The sequence below is a fragment of the Sphaeramia orbicularis genome, chromosome 16 (assembly GCF_902148855.1).
Source record: "Sphaeramia orbicularis chromosome 16, fSphaOr1.1, whole genome shotgun sequence".
NCBI classification, from domain to species: Eukaryota; Metazoa; Chordata; class Actinopteri; order Kurtiformes; family Apogonidae; genus Sphaeramia; species Sphaeramia orbicularis.
This window is the reverse complement of record NC_043972.1, coordinates 33,114,996-33,120,623: the sequence shown is the minus strand read 5'-3', so window position 1 is coordinate 33,120,623 and position 5,628 is coordinate 33,114,996. Positions and strand designations below refer to the sequence as shown.

At 34.1% G+C, this 5,628-nt stretch overlaps 1 protein-coding gene across 1 annotated transcript in view; it reads right to left on the bottom strand.

Moving 5' to 3' along the window:
- Window positions 1-5,165: 5,165 nt before the first annotated feature.
- The window catches only part of zbtb32 (zinc finger and BTB domain containing 32), a 13,175-nt gene continuing 12,712 nt past the window's right edge, over window positions 5,166-5,628 (bottom strand). The window contains exon 5 of the mRNA XM_030157163.1: window positions 5,166-5,628. This exon is cut by the window's right edge and continues 571 nt beyond it. The gene's annotated coding sequence lies outside the window, so the exon portion shown is untranslated.

Sequence of the window (5,628 nt, the reverse complement as noted above, 5' to 3'; positions counted from 1 at the left end):
GAAAAAAAAAAACAAAAAAAACTTGTCCATTGCAAAAACATTCCATTAAATCAATCAATCAATCAATCAATCAATCAATCAATCAATCAATCAATCAATCAATCAATCAATCAATCAATCAATCAATCAATAAATACATAAATAAATAACATGTCTGAAAACCTGTTGGAACATGCTGTTTCCAATCAAGGCAATTATTTAATGTAAAAAGTGAAATCTTTTATGTACTGGGTCTCAGGAGGATATTTGGACACATCACAGTATATAAGACGTGTTACTAATACTTAATAATGACTCTCATTAGCGCCTTTGTTGTTGGATTTAACCCTCAAAGACCTGGAACTACTTTAGTTTGTGGCGACTTCTGTGATAAATTTCTCTAAATTATTTATCACCTTTTTCAAAATCATATTATCTTCTGCATTTTGCAATTTTTCCAGTAAAAATGTGGTATTTTCCTGTATTTAATTCACTGATTATGCAGCTGTTTATACAAGGTCAGAGAAATTTGATAGGTTATTATGTCAAAATGTAGAAAACTAAAGAAAAAGTGACTTTTTTATTGAATGTAAAAACAAGTGTGTACCAAAGCTGTTTGTCAAACTACATGAGTGGATGTTGCCGAAGATGATGGTGTTTCTATGTTTATTGTGGAGTCTCTGGATGTCTAAATGTCTAAATGTTCTGATGCCAGTGAAAAACCGCAAAACTACATTGTACTGGTATTATTTCAAGTTATTGAAAGGATTAGTGTTTGAAAAGTTAAACATTTTAGATCAGTAGATGCTTTTAGTCGCTGGCGACTGTTGAGGTCTTTGAGGGTTAATATACTCACTGATGTACATTACAATAGATTTATTTATTCAACCAGGACAATGTAAATGTGTGATTTTCCCACTACCATGTCAAAATATGTGACATGTTGCAGTACTCGGATACTTTACTGAACTAAACTAATAAGTCACTGTGAAGATACTGGACAGTGGACAGGACAGTGATTAAGCACTGAAATGTAAAATGTAACTGATATATAAGACTGTCAGTGTAGTGAAGTAAAAAGTACAATATTTACCTTTAACATGAAGTCGAGTAGCACAAAACAGAAATACTCAAGCAAAGTACAAGCACCTCAAATGTTCACTAAAGTACAATGTTCTTATTTATATAACACCACTGAGTCCAAGCCTGTTTATTACATAACAGGTTCTTGATAAATGCCTAAATAGATTACTGTCAAAGTGGATTACCGCTCTCTGTGACATATATACTGATCATGTGCAGACACAGAAATCCCAATACACACAACTTAACACACCTCCTCAGCTCAAACAGGGATCAGAAATGTAACTCTGACTCCTGGTTCAGTACAATGAAATGTACTTTCAAGGGATCCTTGTACCTGAAACCCACCGGCCATGTCCTCCTGTTCAGAAGGACAAAACCTGCTGGGGCTGACTCATGGAGTTATAGGAATGTATGTTACTGATGGATCAGATTATGTGTGATTACTGTATACATTATATGTATGTCAGACTTTGCAACACACAGCTCTAATAAAATCGTCAAGATGTTTCTTCTTTGCTTCACTTGGCTTACATTGACCATCATGAATGATTAAAAAAAAAAAAAAAAGTAGGAAAAACTGCAAATTTTGTTAAGTAAATATAAGTTCTGGGTATTTATCTAATTCGGGTAAGAAAAAAATGTTAAAAGAAAAAAGAGAAAGTGTCTATAATCCTCTTCACTACCTTTACAATCCCTGTTAGTGTCGAAATAACAAACAATGGCCAACATTTGTAGTTTAATACTTGGTGCATTAGCCGTCTACAACATGGTATATCGAGCCATTAAAGCCTTTAATGAAAGATGAGCCCATGAAGGATGTGTTAAGCATTTATTTATTTATTTTATATCCTGTGAACATTAACGTAATGCTGTACAAATCAACAGATAGCTTTCTCCCTTTATCCCCAAAGCTGCTGAAAGCCTCTCTAGAAAGCAACATGTAACCATACACACATATATAAATATAAGGACTGAAAGGAAATCAGTAATATATTTTTGTGGTGTTTTTTTCAAATATATATAGCTTGATACAGCTTCATATGAACCTTTAATATATATGTTTATTTATTTATATACAACTGCGGGAATTTTTTTTTTTTAGACCACCCTTGTTTTCTTCAATTTCTTGTTCATTTTAATGTCTGGTACAACTAAAGGTACATTTGTTTGGACAAATATAATGATAACAACAAAAATAGCTCATAAGAGTTTAATTTCAGAGCTGATTTCTATCCATTTTCCATGTTTTCTTGATAATAACTAAAATCATTTAAGTTCTTACATCAATATCTATGGCATTGTACTGACAAAAACAGTACTTTAAGGGATTCCATGTTTTCTTTTCTGTCAGTTTTAGTCTCTTGATACACACAGGAGTTAGTACTTGATTGCATAACCATTGTTTTTGATGACTTTTGATGGTCTAATAATTTTTTTCTGCAACTCTATGTATCAGGTGTCACCAATCCTTGTCCTCGAGGGCCAGTATCCTGCATGTTTTTAGATATTTCCTTCTTCCATCACACCAGACAGTCATTATCAGGCTTCTGCAGAACTTTATGATAGGCTTATCATTTGAATCAGGTGTACTGGAAGAGGGAAACATCTAAAATAGGCAGGATACCAGCCCTTGAGGACCAGGATTGGTGACCCCTGGCATATATCCATACACTACGCCTTTAAACTGAAGGCATTGGTTTGCATGAAATTTACTGAGAATATTAAAGAAAAGTAGGTTTAAAAGAAAAGTAGCAGGAAAGTTCTTATATAGTTAGAACTGAAAAGGCTCCACTGTTTCCACTGTCTTTGCCTTTGTCTCTTTACTGCCCACCCACAATCATCCCTATTATGAGTGATGCAAATAAGCACACTTTAGCCCACAGGTGTCAAACATGTGGCTCGGGGGCCAAATCCGGCCTGCCAAAGGGTCCAGTCTGGCCCTTGGGATGAATTTGTGAAATGCAAAAATTACACTAAGATTTTACATTACATTACATTTTACATTACATTTGCATTTATGCATTTGGCAAACGCTTTTTTCCAAAGCGACTTACAGGGGAAAACTAATCAAATCAATCAATCAATCAAATTTTATTTACATAGCGCCAGATTACAACAAAAGTTATCTCATGACAATTTACTTATAGAGTTGGTCAGAACCAGACTCTAAGCCAATTTACAGAAACCTGTGGTGGAAAAATTTACTTTTTATATTTTATACTCTTTTAATATGTTATACTGTTAAGTACATGCTGAGTCATTGTTATGTGTGATGTTTACCACTCTGTAGCAACCCCGACTTGGGGACGAAGTTCTTACCTTGAGTTGAAACCCAAACACCTAAATGTCTGAATGTGTAGATAGAGGATGGCGCCTGTATTCAAGCAAGGTTAGAGTGAAGAGGTCCTCATGACCTCTTCACGGAGCAGAGAAGGAGTAGTATGGGGTGGTACGATGTACGTAAGGAATGACAGCATAGTTTGAGGGGGTTGGATTTGGTTCTATATAATCTTTAGTTTTCTCTTGTTTAGGCAGACTTCATTTACAGAGCTTTGTCTGTGATTGATTTCTCAATAAATGCATTTATTATTTTAACTCTAACTTTCTCCCTTTTTCTTTGTGTGAGTAACAGTTGAACGGTAAATTTCCACGACAAACCCAACGGAATCCTCCAGGAGCAAACACTTGTGGCTGGTGACAGTGGCGAGGAAAAACTTCCCTTTAACAGCAGAAACCTCGAGCAGACCCAGACTCCTGGAAGATGGCCATGTGCCTTGACCAGTTGGGGTTAAAGAGAGAGGATATGAACAATCCTTTTATTTCAGGTTCCACATTCAGACCAATTCAACCTCAAGTGGGCAGGATTCAGTAAAATACATATAAATAATGACAACTCCAAATTTCCCTCTTTGTAAATGTAAATATTTTCATGTATTTACACTAAAACAAAGTATAGTTTTGCAAAAATGTGAATAACCTGAACAAATATGAATAACCTGAAATGTCTTAAGAGAAGTAAGTACAATTTTACCAATATTCTGCCTGATATTAAATGTTTTGCGTATTTGTAGATCCACTGTATCTATAAGTTATAATGAACACGTGTAAATGATAAACGGAGGCAGAATATTGTTAAAATTACACTTATTTTTTTCAGTTTGTTCATGTTATTCACATCTTTTGAAAGGATAGTTTGTAGATATTAACCTTTTCATAATGTAAATTTACTTTTTTCTCTCTAAAACATAGAGAAAAGTTTGGAGTTGATATTAATTATATATTGTTATGTTATTATTTTACTGATTCGGTCCATTTCAGATCAAATTTAGTTGAATGTGGCCCCTGAACTAAAATGAGTTTGACACCCCTCCTTTAGCCTAACTTGATATTTCTACCCTGTTGGGAGCCAAAGTCAGCTGTAGAAAACTCTTCTTTTTCCACTCTGCTGCATCTGCTTTTGTCTGAGTTAAACGCCAACAGGCCTGAGCTCACGTCTCCTGTGAAATCCACAACAGGGTCCGATCAAGCGATAACACCTGGACACATTTGGTGTTCAACAGTCTCTGTCATGTAAGCAGAGTAACTTATATGAATGTATTATACATATTTGAGTAGGTATTTATAAGCACTTTAACATTATGTATAACAAAATTTGGGGAGATAAAATTTTTAGGTGAAAAATGTCAAATTACTGTTTGGTAACATGTGGACTTAAATTTTTTAAGCTTTACGCAAACATTCAAAACATGCGGTTCTCGACAGAAATTGATATCAAGTAGGACAAAACCTTTTGGATATTATGTTCAACTATGCTGAAAATAAATTTGGAGTAAAATACTGAAAAGTCTCTGTTTTATTGACATGAGAATGTGGTAACACTTGGACAGGCTGCCATAGTAACACATGGACGACTCTTTACCATTTATGCATCACCCAAAATGTTGACTTATTCTTTAAAATAACAAGTCAGATATAATCACAATGATTTATTTAATGTATTTAATACTAACACAGTGTTATATACAACTTGTGGTGGTCCATACTGATATAGGTACATTACAAATAAAGAGTAATTTCTCTGTAACAGTTCATAGATAGTCTTTTTAAAAATTTTTTATAATTTAATTTTTTTTTTTTTTTTTTTTTTTTTTTTTTTTTTTTTTTTACAGATGGTCTTTTTAAATGTGACCAGTGTATGAATTCACAAACGTCATCACTGAGAATAATGGACAGTCTTTTGCATATCTTTTTGTTAATTTAATGCAGCCTAGCAGAAGGTTCAGAACTTCTCCTGTACTGTGTAAGTGGTAATACAGTTCCATAAAATAGAGATCTTTGGCTTAAAAATGAGCCCACTTGATAAATAATGTGTGCAAATTTTCTTTTTCATGTTGATGTTCACTTTCACTTGATCGGACCCAAATGTGATGTCTATCTATCTGCCATATTTGGTCGCCTTTTTGACTTCATGTGAACACCATATCTGACCTCATGAGGGCACTGTAGATCTAGATCCGACTCAGATAATTCACACAGCAGTAGGTCAATAATTATGAAACTATG